At 51.7% G+C, this 19,293-nt stretch overlaps 1 protein-coding gene across 2 annotated transcripts in view; it reads right to left on the bottom strand.

Annotated features, from left to right (window-relative positions):
- Nectin1 (nectin cell adhesion molecule 1) overlaps positions 1–19,293 on the bottom strand; it is a 101,444-nt gene that overhangs the window by 69,476 nt on the left and 12,675 nt on the right. The window lies entirely within an intron of this gene.

The following is a 19,293-nucleotide window of genomic DNA, read 5'->3' as shown; positions in this document are numbered from 1 at the left end:
TCCACTGACCTGCCACCTGCCACAGCATGGAGTGATGGGGGCTGGTTGGGGCTGGAGAGGGTGGCATAGTAGGCAAGACCTTGGCTTCTTTTGTGTGTGCGTGCGTGTGTGTGTGTGTGTGTGTGTGTGTGTGGTATTGGGGCTTGAACTCAGGGTCTGCACCATGAGCCACTCCACGAGTCCTTTTTGTGAAGAGTTCTTTTTGAGATAGGGTCTTATGAACTATTTGCCTGGGCTGGCTTCGAGCTGTGATCCTCCTGATCTCTGCCTCCTGAGTAGCTAGGATTACAGGTTCAAGCCACCAGCACCAGCTTTTTGGATTTCATGGTGATTTGCAGGCTGCTACTATTCTGGGAAGGGGGAGATGGGAAAAAAACCAGCAGAGAAGAAGGTGGGAGAGGACTGGCCACCTGGAGATGGATTTTCTATCTGTGTGGTGGCTCCACATGACCTGAATGACGCTTTTTAGGTTGAGGGCCTGAACTCCTGCATCCAGCAGCCAGTTGAGCATCTTGCTGCCATGTGCCTCCATTGAACTCTTCTCTCCAGCTGCTCCTCCCCACCACCTTTCCCAGGGCCTAATCCCACAGTCACAGCATTGTAGCCATTTGACTTTTCTCTGGAAATTCTAGAGGGTGGCATTGAGCTCCCCCTACTTCTTATCTGGAATCTCGGATAATCACAGATAACAATGAAGACAGCCAACCTTTACTGAGCAGTACAAATGTCTAATGGCTGCGATACTAGGCAACAAATCTCATTTCATCTGCAACAAAAACCCTGTAAGACGACAGGTACCACTGCTGTACTGGGAAACTGAGACCCAGGCTGGTGAAGTGATTTGTCCAAGCCACACTACTAATAGGTGGGTCTGAATGTAACTCAGATCTTAGGACACAAGTCTCCAGCCCTCTCCACTGATTTGGGGCAAATCTAAACTATCAGATCTTTAATATCCTATCCAAGTTCGTACTTTCTCCTATTCCTCCTACATCCCCATGTTCCACACCAGCCCTGTAGAAAACTCCTACTTCAACACTTAGGTCCCACAGGGCCCCCTGGTCAGTTTTCACAGCCTCCTAGTTCCTTCTCAAATCACAATCCCCATCACTCTGGGCCGTGCCAGGAACAGAGACCTGTTCATCTCTGAGGCCCCAGCCCCCAGTCCATACTGTGAATTTCCAGGATTTGGTCTGCTCAACAAACTGCACCAGAGCCAAACTGTGGTGAACAGACTCAGGGATGTGGGTCCCTGCCGGCTTCTTGGGTCACTGAGAGCTTTTAATCAAGACTTCTTAGGAAGCTGACTGATCAAAGGAGGGTCAGCCTCCTTGGCGAAGGCCATGATTACTGGCAGAAAGAAAAGGTTCTCTATGAGAGAAATGCTGAGAGGCGGCAGAGGTGGGGGTAAATCAATCCCAATCCACTTCCCACAGGGATGAGGGTGCACCCCCTCCACTTGCTGCTGTCCACACTGGTTTCCCAGGGCTCACCTTTCCACTCTCCAACTCCTGCCCCATCCACCCTAAGGGTCCAGGATTCTGGAACAATCAAGGAAAAGGTACTGCCCATTTTGAGGGTGGTAAAATTGAGACTCAGGAGGGTAAAGTGACTTATTGGCAGTTGTACAAAAATTGAAAAGCCCGTGAAAGTCCAAGTCTCTTGACCCTTCTACATGCCTGGTTCCAAAGCAATGAGGAAGTGTAACCCAGGACACCCTTCCGTGAGTGAAGGCTTCTGAGTAAGGGCTTTCGCAGGGCAGATTGGCATCCCATGCACACTACTTAGAGACCCAGGGAGACTCTGATAGAGACAGAAGATAGGCAGTGACCCCATTCCCTTTCCTCCATCGCCTCTAGGCTGCAGCAGCCCCAGGCAGGGCATCTTGTCAGTGCAATCAGAAGGTGCTTGGGAGTTCAGCCCCACCTTGCCCTTGAGGTGGGGGTGGGAAGCCTGAAGAAGCAGGCCAAAGCCAATTCTCCTCCTGCCCCACCCCCAGGGAGAGCGGCACAGGCGAGCCTGTAGGACCAGAACCAGGTGCCCTGTCCTGACACGTCCAAGAGATACAGCTTGAGTGGGAAGTGAGGTGGTGAGTCAGAGCTGGAGGTGGAGCAGAGGTGGGGGACATTTAGGGAGACAAGAGGTCTGTCCCACTGCAGAGGATAGGGGGATCAGGGTTGGCAGAAGAGCAGGGGTGGGCTCCCTAAATGGGAAGTTTTAGCTCAGTGAATCCTTTAGCCTCAGGCCCCTGCCTCCCAGGTACAGGCTCAGACAGGACTGGGAGCACTGTATGTAGTGGCTGACAGGGGCAAGGTGGGAAGTGCATGGTGTCTCCATCATAGAGGGAGGAACAGCCAAGGCCTGACAATGGCAAGATAGCTACACCATGACACACAATGCACTACAATCCAAAGGAGCCCTGCGGAGACCACCAGGCAGGAGCAGAGCGTCCTCTATCTGCCAGCACCCCGCCCCCCACCCCACCTGTAAACCCTGGCGCTGCCCACCGTGGCGGGCAGAGGCTGGCCCTGGGTGTGGTAGTGCCCACGCAGCTCAGGGGAGGCCTCTCACCCACAATGGGGGTGGTGGGGGGAAGCATGGGGAGGTTGGGGTGAGGATTAGGGCGGGGAGACGCTTTGAACCCCAGAAAGACTGGTGGGAACTGGTTCTTGACTCATGGGAGAGAAAAGGGGGTGGGGAATGGCAAGAGTTTGTGCTTTATTATTTTTTTTCCTTTTATGAGATGTGAACTCAAGCAATTAAAAATATGCATTTTACCTTACACCATCTGCCCTGCTGTGTCCCTTCATCCTTGCTCCAGCCTAGGTCCCACCAGAACAGCTGTCAGTTCACAGCTACTTTTCATCTTCAAAGTGATTCAGACAGTTGAGCATGCACCTAAGGTTTTATAAGACCCTCCCCACCCCAGGCTCCTTCAATAGTAAAAGTAAATACTGGTGAACAGAGATAGTATCTTGCTGCCTGCCCCCTAGGATCCAGCAGTAAGTTGTCCTATTCTCGCCGACATGGCTGAACATCCTCTATGCATGAGGCTTGCAAGAGCTTCCTTATGGAGATCTCTGGTTTTCACTGCTATTTTCTGGAACAAAGTCTTAAGAGACTCATTCCACAGAGGAATCTCTGGGCCACAGGAAACTGAGGCCCAGTGATTGTGAAGTCTGCCAAGTTGCATAGCTAAAGAGTGGTGGAACCTGGCCAGGCACTGGTGGCTCTCGTCTGTAATCCTAGTTACTCAGGAGGCAAAGATCAGGAGGATCACAGTTCAAAGCCAGTCCTGGGCAAATAGTTCACAAGACCCTATCTCAAAAATACCCAACACAAAACAGGGCTGGTGGAGTTGCTCAAATGGTAGAGGGCCTGCCTAGCAAGTGTGAGGCCCTGAATTCAAACACAGTACCAACAACAACAACAACAACAACAACAACAAAAAAACAAGAGTGGTGAAACCTGAACTTGAACCTACATTTCCTGGCTATTGTGTGCATGTTCCCTCAGATCGCAACTGCACCTGCTTTTCTGACTCTGAGTTTGAGCCTCTCCTGAGACGAGTCTAGCCTTGCACAGCGAAGCTTTACAGAAGGAAGTAGGATAATTTCCCCAGGACACAGTAGCATCAGTAACCAGCCCAGCCTGGGTCTTCCAGGTTCAGGGAAGGCAAGGAGCAGATGGGCTTTGGAGTGGTCAATCTGGTGCCTAGACAGATAGCTGGGGCCACACCTGCCCAGTCCCTGCCCTGCCTGATATGCTGCCCCAGGCACAGATGGCAAGGGCTCTTGATTGGAGTGAAGCAAGGAAGTCTCTGGAAAAGTGACACTCATGCCTGACCCTCTTGGCCAGGTAGCAGATGGAGCTCATGTCCAGCCAGAGTTAAGGCTTGACCCTTGGGAACTTCCCAAGCAGAAGTTATGGAAAGGGGCTGTCATATACTACGTTCTGCCCCTGGCAAAGTTTGACCCCATACACCTCCACTCAGGTGATTCAATAAGTTTCAATGTCTCATAGTAGGAGATTCTATCATTTCCTCTGGAAACTAATGAAACGTTCAACCCTCTTCACTGGTATGAAGTTCATGCTGATGTCTGTTCTCAATTCCTCTTGTTGCATTAGAAGCACACTCTGTTCCTGGTGTGCTTAGACCTGTTGGGCCAGGTATCAGATCTGGGGATCAGGCAGCTCCTCCTCTTAAGGAAGAAATGGGGATGGGGGTAGCGAGGGAGCTTGCAAGTAACAGACAGACCTAGGCCAGGCTTTTCCATTCACTGGCAAATTGTCTCGATCCTGTAAGCCTCAGTTTTTCATCTGTAAAATGGCTTGATGCTTTATCTCAAAAAATGGCTATAAGGACTCAATAAAATAATGTTTGTACATAGTTAGCCAGTGCCGGATGAGTAATTACCAGGAGATGGTAGCTGGTACATAGCGACTACGGCACCAGGGACATAGCCACAGCAAAAACCAACCCTTGGGGCCAGAGCAGGGCCTTTCTTGCACCCTAAAGTGGATTCTGGGTCCTCTCCAGAGGTCAAACTTCTCCCATTTGTCTGGCTCTCTAAGCTGCCTTGTGCTGGCTTGTTTCTACAAGCTCCACCATAGGTCTCAGTCAGTTCAGCACCCTCACTCTGTTCTGTACCCTCATTCTGGCCTATGGTGCTGGCCTGGGCCTGAGTTCCCATGGCCAGTGGGCTGGAGACCCAGGGCAGCTCCACAAGGCCCTGGGATGTCCTCTCTGTAGAGGGTAAGTGGACGTGGCCCAACGTTTCTGCTGACTGGCCCCCTGGGTGGTATCCCACAGTATTCACACTGTGACATGTGACAGGCCCCAAGGTATAGCAAGAAGGATGGGGGGGTCGACATGGCTAAGAGGATTTCTTCAATCTCCTACCCAAGTTTGAGAGTCCAAGAACGTTCCGATTGTCCTCAGGGGACTCTGGGACTTTCCACCATGTTCACCCTTAGATGCCTGGCATGCCAACTCCTCCCTCTTCCTATGCCCTTCTTCCCACCCCCAGGCTGGCCACACCTGGCTATCATGCTCAGCTCTGAGTCCTGGAGAGCAGAGGCCCCCATCCCAACAGCCCGCCCCACCCTTGCATTCTGGCACCTCTTTTGAGCAGGTGTGCCAGGTGCCCAGGCCTGGCTGGAGTCATAGGATAGCTGGGAGGGCCCCATTCCAATATCCCTGCCTGCTTCTTCCTCACCCATAAATGTGGAGGGAAAGTGGCAGGAGCCCAGGGTGCGGCCTTCTGAAAGACACTCAATGGGTTCACTGGGCATTGGCACCAGCCTGGAGGTACCACACCCATGGCTCATGAAGTCTTTATGTTTCAAAGCAGTGTTATAAGACAGTTGGGGAAACTGAGACTCAATGGCACTTGGGGATTGCCCAAGTCACAGTTAGCAGTGGAGCCAGGATGTAAACCCAGGTCAGTCCACTCAAAATACAGCGTGTTTCCAATAATGATTTGAGGGCATGGATTAGGAGCACATGTTCCAGGGAGTGTGCGGAGAATCTGGACCCTTGCAGTCACTAGAGGCAGGGAGGGGGTGTGCCTGTGACCGTGCTCCTGGACACAGACTGACCTCGTAGTCTGACCCCTTGGGCATATACCTCATTTTTCCCAGAGGTAGCCTGTTCTTGGCTCTGGGTGATGAATCCACTTACTTACAATATCACTTATCAAACACAGATACCTAGTTCATGAGAGGTCTGGCCTGGGAGTCAGGGGACTCAGGTTCTAATCTTAGTGCCAGCAAGAGCCAGTGGGCTAGGTGGCTTATTCTTTTGAGGCTTCAGTTTCTTTATCTGACCTACAGGAGGCTGGCCAGTTGATCCTTCCCTGGGTTCTCATGTCTTGGCTAGTCTGGAGGTCTCTGCTCTGTGACATTTCCAGAAGGCTCTGGGTGTGACAGGTAACACCCTCTCAGGCCTGGGAAGGGGGTCCTCTCCATGCGTGCCAGACTCCTGGGGTCTGCTGGTTGGTGACAGTGGAACCTCTAGGAGGCCGTCAGCACAGTTGGGCACAGAGCAGACTGAATTTTGCAACCCTCCAAGGCAGCGTCTGCAAGGTGTGGCTGTTTCCCTAGGCTTCTCTTACGGAGAGGCGCTTTATGGTCACTCTGACATGGCAGGGCTGGGCCCTGTTCTGGGATGTGGGAGGGCACCAAGTCCAGGAAACAAGCCCAGGCTCTTGCCCAAGCCAAGGGGTAGTTGAGCTCCTGCTTTTGTGAGTATGACATCTCCCAGGCCAGAAGATGTCACACTCACACCCAGGAAGTGAGGCGAATATTAGTAAGAAAGACTCCCCTCAGTGAGTCAGGCCGTGCAGTAGCAGTGGCTGAGATGGGCTGGAGGCCAGGCCAGAGTTTCTCAGCAGCTGTGGTCCTGCCCCGCCAGCCATTCACTGCGTAGTCTTACGATGGCCCTTGACTATGGCGCCCAGTAGTGTGATCTGTTCCTTAGACCTCTGGAGTCTACTACTAGGGCCAAACTCAAGTGACCTTGTAAGGATGAAGGAATTCTGAGAGCTTTCCAGGATTTTACTTAAGTTCTTTCTCCAAAGTAACAGACAGCTGACTTTGTTAGAGTGGTACTTGTCATAGGACGTCATTCCCACATTTCTGACTGAAGCAGGAACCAATCCTTTACTGATAAAGTGTCACAGGCTGAGACAGGCAAAGCAATGGAGACTTGGTGACAGGGGTTTTCTGGGGCTCAGTACCCCAAGTAAGTGGACAAGTTGAGTTGTGGGGTCTTTCTCAGCTTGCAGTCCCCAGAATGGGCCTCTAGGGGCTCCCTGCTTTGAGCAATACTCTCTGTCCTCTACCCTGGGGTAGGTACTATGGGGAGAGGCCAGGGCTTGGGACCACGAAGCCCAAGCCTGGCCTGTCCCAGACTCTTCCCTTCCTCCTGCTCTGGGGGCATCTGGAGAGAAGACAAATCTTGGGGAGATGTTAATGAATTCTGACAAATTAATAAAGAAAGCCTAATTTATTCTCCATATCTAATTTCCTTCCCTGTGCTTTATTTTCCTGCCCAACAAGCTACTGCTAGGAAAATGGAGAGGAAAGGTAGCGGCGGGGGGGGTCAGCCTGAGACTGCCCCAATCCACCTGCCTCTCCTTGCTGCTCCTCACCCTATCCCCACCCCTCCCTTGCGCTGCTCCCTGAAGCCAACCTGAGACATTAAGCTGTCAAACCGCTCCCAATTATCTCCCTCTATGCCCGCTGGCTTCAGGGGCGACAGTTGTAGCAAGCTGGTGTTGACTCATTCTGTCACTGGCCTGCCCTGCTCTGGGAAAATGCAATTTAATGGAGTCCAATGTCAGGGCTGGGGCAGACAGGGTCGTAGGAAGAGGGTGGCACCAGCATGGGGATAGTTGGCAGTCTCTTCTTCCTGTGGGACAGTGTTTCAATCTGTGTGACATGATCTCACCTCCAGACCCTGGAGGAGGTCATCCTGTACCCCACTTTCCTCCATTCACCTCTCTAGCACTCTGAGCTGGAACAGTATTAACCTTCTCTGTGAGGGCCTCCACCTCCCTCGGCTGCCTGTTTTAATAGCGTATGGTCATGACAGCTGGGAAATCCTTCCTGCTGTCTAATCTCGATCCCTTTTGCTGAAGAGGAAGTGCATTTGCCCATGCTTTTTGATACTGAGCCACCACCAAATGCTATCTAGGCCAGTCCAGGGCTGGGGACGAGGCTGGCTGTGTACTGTCCAGCCATCTCTGGTGCTGGAACAAAGTGGGTCTTCTCTTTTGCTTTTGGTTGGGTTGTTCTGGCCCTGCCTAACCCCCTCTCCACCCCCTGGCTCCAAGTCCTTACTCATGAGGGGCACTTGCTGGTGATTTCAGTTCTGTCTAGTTGTGGAGCAGAGAGTATTCTGATTCCAGGCTCCTGGGTTCAAATCCCAGTTCTGCCACTTGCTAGCTGTGTGACTTCACTCTCTATACCTGTTTCCTCATCTATAAAAATGGAGGGAGAACCAAGTGTGGTGATATGCATGTGTAATCCTAGCACTTGGGAGGCTGAGGCAGGAGGATCTGGCATTTGAGGTTAACCTAGGCTATATAGTGAGTTCAAGCCTAGCCTGGGCTACATAGCAAGTCTCTCTCTCTCTCAAACACACACACACACACACACACAGAAAGTCGTTTGATTAAATGACTTTCTATAAGCAAATCCCATGGAGCTGAGCCTGGAGCAGTGCAAGTGCTAGGTAATGGCAATGAACTCCATGAGAAAGTGATGGCTCTGCCTTGCCAACAATGCTGGGTGCCTGGTGCCTGCCAGGGCCTGCACGTGGGAGATCGACAACAGAGTTGACTGATGCATGGCATAACCAGGAGGCCAAGGTGTTTCAACACTTCCTTGGCCCCAGAGGAAAGGGTCTGGGGCCCAGGAGATGTTGACAAATGCTAGCTTGCATTCCCACCTGGTCTGGATGTGCAAAGGCAGGAGACCTTTGTGTCCTCCTGCCTGAGAACTTTCTGAAGTGTAGCAGGGTGTTCTCAGCACCCCAAGGCCTGCTCCATACCCCAAGGAGAAGGTAGGAACTTGCTGATGCTTAGTAACAAAGTTATAGACAGGAATGTGGTTGCTGGAAGGGCCAAGGAGACATCTAACCCCCAAGCCAAGAGAGTCAAGTCTGTGGTCTCTGACCCATGTCACATGGGGCATGAGCTAGTCAGGCATGGCTTCCTGGAATGGTCCAGGTGAGAAGGATTTCGAGAGGATTCTGTGTGTGTGTGTGTGTGTGTGTGTGCGCGTGCACACGCAGGACCTGGTCTGGATGTGCAAAGGCAGTAGGCAGTGGCTGTTTTGAGGTGTTTATTCTTTAAAATATGATTGGTATTATTGAGTGCCTGTTAGGCCTAGGATATAGCACTAAGCAAAACAGACAAAAATTCTTTGTACTTGTAAAGCTTAGACTCTATAGTCAAAAAACCAAGGAAGGGGAAAAGTGTGTGTAAGATTTATTTTAGGTCAAGGGTGGTCTGAGAAGGCCTCACAGAGAAAGGACATTTGAGCAAAGAACGAATGGAGTGAATAAGTCAATACTATAGCTGGGAGGACATCTCAGGCAGAGGGAGCAGACGGTGCAAAGGCCCTGAGATGGGAAGGTGCCAGGAATTTTTGGTCGGTGTAGTTGGAGGGGAGAGATGTAGAGCCCAGACGTAGGCCAGAGCTTTTTCTCCAAGCCAGATGGGAGCTGTTGGAGGGTATGAGCAGAGGAGGGGCATGATCTGGACTGTTTTAACAAGATGCTGACAACTGCTGGGAGGGGAGGCAGGAAGCTGGGGAGGCTCCTGCAGTCACCTGGGGTATCTTCGTGGTCTGGTCTGCAGAGCTAGGGAGGGAGAACCAAGGGTAAAGGGTGGGGTGGGGCAAGGGACGCATCCAGATCTGTGGAGCCTACCTCTCCCACCTGTCCAGGTGAGACAGCTGGCAGCCTACTTCCTCCCATTGTGACAAGCTGTCTTCCTCATCCTGAGCCTGAGGGAGGCAGGAGTGGCAGGGGTGAGGAGGAAACCCTGCACAAAACAATGGCCTTGAGCCAGGACATAGAGATGCTTGCTTCCTTTATTTATGATTGCCATCAGGAGAAACAAAGCCTTCTGTTGTGGCCTCCTCTAGGACCTGGAGCCAGGCCGTCACACTTCTCCTTCCTTCCACCTTCCCCTCTTTCCCCTGCCCAGAAATCAAATGTTTCTCTTTACCACTCAGCACCAGTGTCCCTGATTAAAAGGCAATTAGATGACTTTGTTTCTGTGGGGGCAGAGGTCTGTTTACCATCCTCCTTGGGAATAGGACCCCCTCCCCGTGGAGAAGGATGCAGATGCCTGGGCCTTGGCCCACCCCAACTTCACTCTCCCACCTCTAGCAACAGGAAGGACAGACTTCTCTTGGCTCTCAAAACTGCTGGGAGCCCAGGAGAAAGGTTCGGCCAGGCCTCAGTAGCTCTGCTCTCTGCACACCTGCTCTCTCACTGCAAGGATGGAAGCGAATGGATTTCCTGCCATACCCAGAAATCACAGTACTGCTTGCTCTCAAGTCTATTTCAACTATACAGCATGGGACTGTGAAAACCGAAGTGGGCTTCTAATCTCTTCTAAATGGCATAGAAAAAGAGGAGCGGCCTCAGAGATTCTTTCCATCTACAGACCCTGGCCTCTGCTTCCTCCATTGGTTAACCTGTACCCCCAGCACACCTGAGGGCAAATGCTGGCGTAGTCCTTCTAGGGCATCTGTATACAAAATCTTATTTCATCCCTCTGAAAACCTTCAGAGGTGGTATCATAATCGCTCTTTAGCCTCAGTCAGTATTTACAGAAGAAGAAACCGAGGGTCAGAGGGCTGGGATAGAGTCTAAGGGTACAAGGCTGGCATGTGCCACGGATCCAAAATCCATCCCTGTCCCTCACTTCTTCCCTGTGCAGCTGGGTGAGGAAGGAGAGTGATTAGGATGCATTGGTTACCTTCTAGTAGCTGTCATCTGGCAAGAGCAGGAGGACCTCACTGCCTTTAATCACTGGGGTGGACAGGCAAAAGCAAGTCCATCTATACTCAGGTGACCTTGAAGGATGGGGATGTCCCATCAGAGCAGGTAAAGGCTCTTGTTTGTCATAGAGCTCCCCATGTAGCTGGGCCTCCTACTTATTCCACCAGCCCACCCTCACTGCTGCCCTCCCCTCTCCCATGTTGGCCTATCTGCCAGGATAATTTAGGCACCACCTCTCACCTGCTTCTGGGCCTTTTTACAGCTGTTCCGGATGCTAGAAGCACCCTACCCTATACTCACTACTCCTCTTTCCTGGTTAAGGTCACCTCACCTCTTTGTGGTTGCTCCCTATTCTCCTCTCATCCCTGCCAAACCTTCCATCCCATCTCTTATGCCAGTGACTACCTGGCATTCCACAAAAGCTAACTGTTCTTACCTCCTCTCCCCTCTGACCACTTGCAGAGGCAGTTCCTACACCCAGTCATACCCCAGTTTATCTCTGCTGTGCCAAGTTGCTGACCTCTCCCTTCCTTCCAGATTCATCTAAGTCACTGCTCCCTGATCAAACCCACTGGCACCGGTTCTTGTCTCCCCCTTACTTTCACTCATAAAACTGAGCACACATACACTAAGTGTCAGGCACGGTGTCTGCTTGTTTGGGGGCAGCTGACATAGTGACAATTGATAGAAGGAAGAGGAAGAAGAAAGACTAAGGTATTTTCTTTTTCTTTGGAAGCTCAGTCTAACAAGGTCCCCAGACATGAAAACAAATAATTACTGTGTGCTAAGAGCTGGTTTTTGTTTGTTTTTTCAGTATGAACCCAAAGTGATGGGAGTGCAGAAGCAGAGCTGGTTCCTTCTGTGCTAAAGTATCAGTATTTGGGGCAGAGGGAGAATGGAAGGGTGGATGGAAGAGAGGTAGGAGCCAAATTTAAAAGAGCCCTATATCAGACAAGGGTCTGAACTTCACCTTATGGGAAACTGGTGCCACTGATGCTCTCTAAGCAGGGTGGTGACGTGGTCACTTCAGAAGGAGGCACATGTAATGCTAAGTGGGACACGCCAGTCACAAAGGGCCACATACTGCATGGTTCCACTTCATGGACATGTCCAGAAGAGACAAATCCACAGACCCAGGATGTGGACTAGTGGTTGCCAGGGCCAGAGTAGGGCCCTGCTCTGAGGGGTCTGGGGTTTCTTTCTGAGGTGACGCGAATGTCCTGGTGTATAGGCGCTGATGGGGGACAACTCTGAATATACTAAAAGCCACAGGATTGTGGCTTTAGAAGGGTGGGGTTTATGGTGTGTGAATTATATCTCAATAAAAAAAGAAAAGGTGCATGAAGAAGATGAATGGTGGTGGCTAGACCTGAGACAAGCCAGCTACTAGAGATCTCTGCAAGGCTGAAACACTTCCAAAATGGGGGAACCCTAGTCCATCCCAGCCTAGCTATGGGCAATGACCTTCTGAGGCCTTTCATTCTTTAAAATATGATTGGTATTACTGAGTTGGCCCAGGACTGATTCTGCTCAGGGCTAGACACTGGAGAGGTCCTGGGACCCTGCCTGCAGGCAGTCTCCCCCATCCCCCACCATAGCAAACATTGTGTGCACATGATGGTGGGGACCAGAGTGACAGACAGGTCACCTGACAAGCCACACTACTTATTTTTAAAGACAGGCAGATCCCCTGATAATAGAGCAGACACGGAAAGGCCTGGCCATAAATGGGGAAATTAGGGCAGAAAATAACACCATGAAAACAGAATTTCCCTTCCATCCCAGTGTCACCTAGCTTCAAACTGCCAAAGTGTGCCCCTGGGCCTGGAGCTTTCCTCCCTGCTACTGTGCCTTTATTGGGGCCCACTCTGCTCTTGGGGGCAGTTGAGAGATGCAGGGGGAGGAGCTCAGAGGAAGCCGGGGGACTAATTAACAATGGTCCTTGCTGTGGAGACCTTAGTTGCTGTCCCGGGGCTGTAAGGGGCTGCTGGGGAGGACACAGAAGGCCACATTCCTAAGGTCTGTCACTTATGGGTGCTGGGATGCCCCAGACAGGGGCTATGGAGGGGAAAATGTATTGACTATCACAGGTGAGGTTCTGAATCTGCACAGTAGGGAATGGGAGACAGGGAGATATCTGGAGGTGGAGGGAAGTGGTGGAGGCGGGGCAGCCCAGGTGCAAAAGTACAGAAAACCTGCAGGTTTCATTCTGCCCCAAGGCTGCGCCAGTCCTGGGCCTCAGTCTGCCCAGGACTTATGAATGGAAGTGGGGGGAGGGAGGGGGAGCCACGTGTGTGGGAAGCCAAAAGGAGCCTGGGAAAAAGCAGGGCGGGGGTGGGGGCTGGGATGGAGTGACGCAGGGGGACTCCAAGTCTCATCAGGGAATAGATTTGTTTCATTCTGGGTTTGGAGAGGGCAAAGCAGACAGGGTTGAGGGGAGGACCTAGCTATATTTTCCCAGCATCCCCTAGGCCACTTCTCTCACCACAATCCTCAGTCTCAAGCCACTTGGTTGTCATGGAAACAGGACGGAATAGAACAGATGGTCTCCACTAGCCAAATTCCAATTAAACAGGGCAGAGATGGATAGGGAAGTGGGTGTGATCTGACTAGGCCATGGAGGGTTCTGCCACACAACCCAGCCTGCACACCCTGGGTCACCCCAGGATGGACAGAAAGCCTGGGGTGGCGGGGGGGGCTCACCATCAGGCACCCCTACCCTTGCCCCTTCAACCTCACAGATGGAGGATGAGGAAAGGTCAGCTTGGGGGATTTGTATTGGGGAGGGATGCAAATTTAAATTTACAGAGCACTTAAACAGAATCATCCATGCACATGGATCTGCCCCAAAACACATGTAGAACTAAACAATGCTGTATGTATGCACAGAAGCACACGGGACCAGTGCAGAAAGGTTAAGCAAAGGCATTACACAGAGGCGCACTTTGAGCACAGTACAAAGAAAATGATTTGGGAAACAAAATGAGCAATTATTCCCATTTATTTAATTACCATGAAGTAAGACTATGAAGGGCCTACAAGTAGGGATATAAACACCTGTCTGTGAGGGGTACAGTCCCTGGACTCAAGGACACAGGATAAATGAACTAATCACATGATCAATGCTTTGGTCAGATTGCTTATAAAATGCTATGACAATAAAGGGAAGAAATGATGAATTTGGGGGAGGGGATTAGAGAAGGAAGGGCATGTACTAGAAAAAGGTAAGCTCACACTGGGCTTTGAAGGATAAGTAGGAGTTTGCTAGGCAGTGAAGTAGGGCCCTTCAAGCAGAGGGGACAGCAAGAATAAAGACGTATGAGATGAAAACTTGCAAACTGGATAAGCTCATTTGAGTGGATGCAGAGCAATTAATGGAAGAGAAGACCCCCAAGACAAACCCTGGCACAGGTGGTATAATTTCTGATGCAAGCACTAACACCCCGCACATAGAAATGTGCCATCACTGAGCCCCACCTGCGAGCCACACAACCACACACAGCTTCACACACACACACAACCACAGAGTGTCCCCATAGTTAGCAAATGGAAAAAAAAAGATGATTCTGTTTGCTGTGAACAAGATGAGGTGGGTATGGAGGTGTCAGGAAAAACGGAGGCTCGGAAGCTCTCCATCTTGGCTTCGAGGTGAGATGGAGTGCCAAGAACAACACAGAGAGAGGGGCTCAGAAGAGGGGAAGCTTATTGGAGTTGAAAACCAGCCCTCCCATCCCTTTAATGTACATTTACAAGGCACCTGCTATATATAAGATACTGAGCTGGGGCCAGCAGAGATTTTTAAGGCCGTCCTTCAAGCTGAGGGTCTGAGGCAGGGAAGGAAGTGGGTGGAAAGCCACAGTACCAGAAGACAGAGAGGAAAGGGGATGCTTGGAAACCAGATGTTTTCCATGTGGCTGTGATGGCTCAGGCTCAGCCATCAGCAGGAGCCAAGGCTCAGGGACAGGAGTGTCCTGGAGAAGTTGGAGCGGTTCACTTTGGCTGGAGCCTAGAATATATCCACATAAAGTTGTGGGCGGTATCTTTGGAAAAGTAGGTCTGGCTGTAGTGAAAGGCCAGCCTGGTGATTCTCAACTGGGGGTGCCCTTGCCCCCAGGGAACATGAAGCAACGTCTGAAGACATTTTTTACTGTCACACTGCGCTGGGGGTAAGGGGAAGGTTTTTACTGTCACACTGCGCTGGGGGTAAGGGGAAGGTTTTTACTGTCACACTGCGCTGGGGGTAAGGGGAAGGTTTTTACTGTCACACTGCGCTGGGGGTAAGGGGAAGGTTTTTTTACTGTCACACTGCGCTGGGGGTAAGGGGAAGGTTTTTACTGTCACACTGCGCTGGGGGTAAGGGGAAGGTTTTTACTGTCACACTGCGCTGGGGGTAAGGGGAAGGTTTTTTACTGTCACACTGAGCTGGGGGTAAGGGGAAGGTTGATACCGCAGCATCTATCTAGTGGGTATATGCTGCTAAACATCCTATGGTGCACAGGGTGGCCCTGCCACAAAGAGTTATGTGGCCCCAAGTGAGCAGCATGAGGCTGAAAGCCCTGGCCTAGGTCAAGGAGCAGCACTGGGGAGCCCCTGAGGGCTTTGGAGCAGGAGAGTGACATGTTCAAACTTCTCTTTGCTCTGCCAATGGTGAACAGGCTACCCAGAATGTGGACAGACACCTGGGAAAGATAACAGGACCAGATCTCAGAGGGTAGTCATGGCAGAATGGGGAGGGGTCCTGCAGAAATGGGATAATAAAAAGAACTGACAAGCAAGCAGATGTGGGGATAGGAGGTAGAGAAAGAGCAGAGCTGGGGTTCTGATGGCAGAAATGGGAAGAGCCCCGGGTGGGATGTGGCTTGGGAAGAGGAGGGTGAGGTTGGCTTTTGGGGGTGCTGGGCTTGGACTGCATGCAGGTCAGGCTGCTATCAGACAGAACAGATGGGATGGTTCTCTTAAGTTCTCAATCCTCTCCATGGCCTCTCCAGTCCCTTCCAAGGCCACATCTCCATCCACAGGCTCCAGAAGACACTGGTCTTCTTCCACCTTGCCCATGTCAGGACCTGTCCCAGGCTGTCCTTGTCCTTCTCTAGCCCACTCCTTAGCCTCCTGGGCTCAAGGTTAAGGTCACTGCCCCAGAGAAGCCTCTGTGATCCTTGCCCAGGTTAGAGTCCCTGTGTACTTTAGCCACTGGAACAACTCTGATACTGTTCATCACCAGAAACCAGGGGCCATGCCTGTTCTGAGGACAGGTTATCACTGTGATGGTCAGCCCAGTACGTTAGGACAGACACAAGAGCCCTCCTGGTTCTCTTGCTTAAGTCCTGGCTTCCTTTCTCTTCCTTCCCTCTTTCCTGGCTTACAAAAACAACTCTAGAAAACTGTTGTGATAGTCCATCAGGATAGGGCTGCGCCAGGATCCCAAGCCACAGACAGGAAACTTCCTGTCCTCACCTGAAGCTACTGTCCTGGGATAGCTAGTTGTCAGCTGTCTCATTCATGTACCAGGTGAATAAAGCCTTGTACCCCAGTTGTAGTTGCTTAAGGCATTTTTGTTCTCATACTGGACCTGGCACATAGTAGATACTCAAAGAATATCCATTGACTGACTAAGTGATTTCTTCTAAAGATTAGGGGAGTGTTACCCATAGGTGACTCCATGACACAGTATGGCCCACAGAAAGGTCATACAGAATCAATGAGTGCAGGGGGCACTGCTAACAGGGTACCTGGAGACCCTCTCTGGGTGGCCCTGGGGCCTGTCCCTCTATCAGGAACTATCTAGAAGTATCCAAACAGCCTGTGGGGGAGGGCAGGTAAAGCAGACCACTAATCTCTCTTGGAGATTAAATACTGAGCTGGCTCTGGAGACCAGAAACCAGCTGGGGAGTGGGGGTGGGGGAGGGTCAGAGGGCAAATCTTGCCTGCGATGTGGCCACCCAGGACAAAGGTGGGGGTGGGGATTTTCTGAGGCCTGGGCATAGTCTAGAAAGACCTCCAGGGTTGGGGGGCTGAAATTGGGGGAAAAAAACCAACCAATGATTTATTGGCCAGAGTTACTAATGATTAACCAGATAGAGTCCTGGACCTTTGGGCCCAATTTTGGCTTTCTGCATCATCAGTGCTGAATTGCCTTCCTGCTCCCCTCCCCCAGGCCACCTCTGTTCTCTGTTTTATCTTCTACTGCGGCTACTGATCAACCCTACTACCAAAGGAGAGTGACTGAAACCGTTATTCGGGGGGCAGGTTCTGAGCTGGGTCGAGTGACCTGGGAGGAAGCCATGCCTTGGGGCCTGTGCCCTCTTCACTTACAACCTCCCCCATAGTTCTGAGCTCCCTCTGCTCAGCTTCAGGTTTGGGACAGGTGAGGGGCCTGGAGGAGGGGAGGGGGCACTGCCAGGCCCTGTCCTGGGTATGGCTCCACATTCCTTGCTAGAGAGGTCTGATGCCAGGGAAGGTGGCAAAGAGCTCCAAATGGGACCTCCTGGGCTTTGAGTTGGTCAGGATGGAGGCGTGGATGGGTAGATCCTAAGCAACCCCCTCTGTGGCATCAGGAAGGTGGCTCTTGAGTTACTCTGGGGATAAAGGAAGCCCTGACTGTGACTGCAGGGGTCTTAGAGCAAAGCAAAGCACCCTTTGGTGAGGACCCATTCAGAGTGGTATCGAGCCTCACCTGGAGGTTCTTCCATAACTGCCCATGAGTTGGGAGCCCAACACTTCTGACTGCAGAATTTGCCTCTGTAGCCTAATGCCAAAAAGCAAAATGCCACATGCTGGGGCTCGCGCTCCCAGTGCTGTGACATGCCACAGAACAGTTGCATTGGGTCATGAAGCACTTGTAGGTGACATGAGAAGCTGCTGGGATATCACCCCACCTGCGGCACCCCTGTGATGCACCTCCTTCCATCAACTCACCATACCTATTCTAAAGCATCCAGAATCAGTCCCCATGAGGGGAGCCCAGCCCAGACTGGCTGCAGGGTGACTGACTCAGGCAGAAGGTCCCATTCTACAGTCCTGCCATGCCCTCCCCCCACCCCCCACTCCTCTGCAATATGCTCCCTCTGCATCCCCTCTCTCCCCATCACCAACTTAATTCCTTAATTCCCTCTGGAGATAAGCGGATCTTCCACTGCAATTTGTCGTTAATCCAAAAGAAAACAGGGGTGGGAAGGGGCGAGGGTTGGGAAAGGACGGACAAGGATGATGGGAGGTGTGAAGCCAGCCCACCCACTCTGCCTTCTCTTAGATCTTGGATGACTGTAGCTAATGACAGGAGAGCCAGGCTGAAATCCCAGTCTTCTTCTGGATCACAGGATTCAATTTTGGGGATCCCTCCTGTTGCTGGGGTCTAGACAACTTGGTCAGGAGGATAGCACCCCAGATGGCAAGATGTGAGAGCCTGGGTCACAGAGCTCAATGGGAGAGGAGATGCTAGGGCCCAGGCATCCCAGAGTGCCTGGAGGATATCACACATAGAGACAGAAGTGTTCCATGCCATGAATGGGCAGAGCAGGGACACAGATCGTGGCTCAGGACAGGGCAGGTGTTTGGAGCCATCGGAGCTGTGAGGGCTTCCATGGCCTGTCAGCTCCTTTTCACTGGGATTTATGCTGAAGCTGGAGGGCTGACCAACTGGCAAAGATGTGGTCAAGAGGTTTCAGGGTGGGAACAGGGCATGGCATGATTGATTTCTCCTCCAATGCTGAGTGTCTGGGATCCAACCTACTTGCTCTGCCTTCGCCTGCAGGTCAGGGAAGTACTGTCTGTTGTGGGCCCTGCTGGGAGGCTTTTCCAGACCTGGTCTGGGAGAAGACAGAGGGCTCACCTTGAAGAGGGCCCAGTCTAACTCAGCTGCCCTTTCAGGGATGCTGAAACACATCCCCACAGGGATGACCTTGGGAGGGTGAGGACTTAGGCCAGCATAACCCACCAAGCCTCATTGCTTTGTCTACATTGCCCAGCCAGCCTCTGCGCTACAGACATTCCTATCTGAAGGAGCTGGCACCCTCAGCTGTCACCTGCTATGCACGAAGTCAGAGGCCAGAAGGCAGATGCCATCCAATGCTGGCCAGAACATTATGTCTGCTGCTGTGTCCCCAGCTCCCACCTCTGAGCCTGGCACATATTTTTGATTGAATGCAGGAATGGACCTGCCCACCTCTCCCAAGACACCCAGGGTACAGAGTCCCTACAGGGCTGACCTGGGCACTTGGGGCAGTCAGAATCCTGAACACTTTGATTAACTCTGACTTTTGAGACTCTCGACTTTTGTCTCCTTTTGGAGATATCTAAGCTCCAAAGAGTCAGCTGGTACCTTCCCGGATGATCACCTGGGGGTGGGGGCAGATCTCCAGGAGCCAGGGGCTTAAGTTCCTAATGCACTCTGCCCAGGTTGATCACCTGGTAAAGGGATCCCCTACAGTGTTCCGGGTCATATGCTTAAACCTGGGGTCCCTGGGCAAGCAGAGGCTAAGGATGGCCCTGTGGTAAGAAGACAGACTTTCCATCAGCTGTCAGTTATTTATCTCTTGACAGTATCCCAGGATCTTCCATCCCCCCACAATTAAGAGAACCTGAGTTTAGAGATGACACTTATCAGCGTGCCAACACAGTTCACTCATAAAACACTGAGACCGTTTGGCTGCAAAATAACCAGCAGGTTCAGTAAATTTGAAGGAGAGAATAGTCAGACCAGTTGATTGTGATCCTATAGACAAAACGATTCTCTAACTGACCTCCAGCCGGTCTCTAACTGGTGGCTGGGGGCA

The sequence above is a fragment of the Castor canadensis genome, chromosome 2 (genome assembly GCF_047511655.1).
Source record: "Castor canadensis chromosome 2, mCasCan1.hap1v2, whole genome shotgun sequence".
Lineage (NCBI taxonomy): Eukaryota > Metazoa > Chordata > Mammalia > Rodentia > Castoridae > Castor > Castor canadensis.
This window is presented reverse-complemented; position numbering and strand designations above follow the sequence as displayed.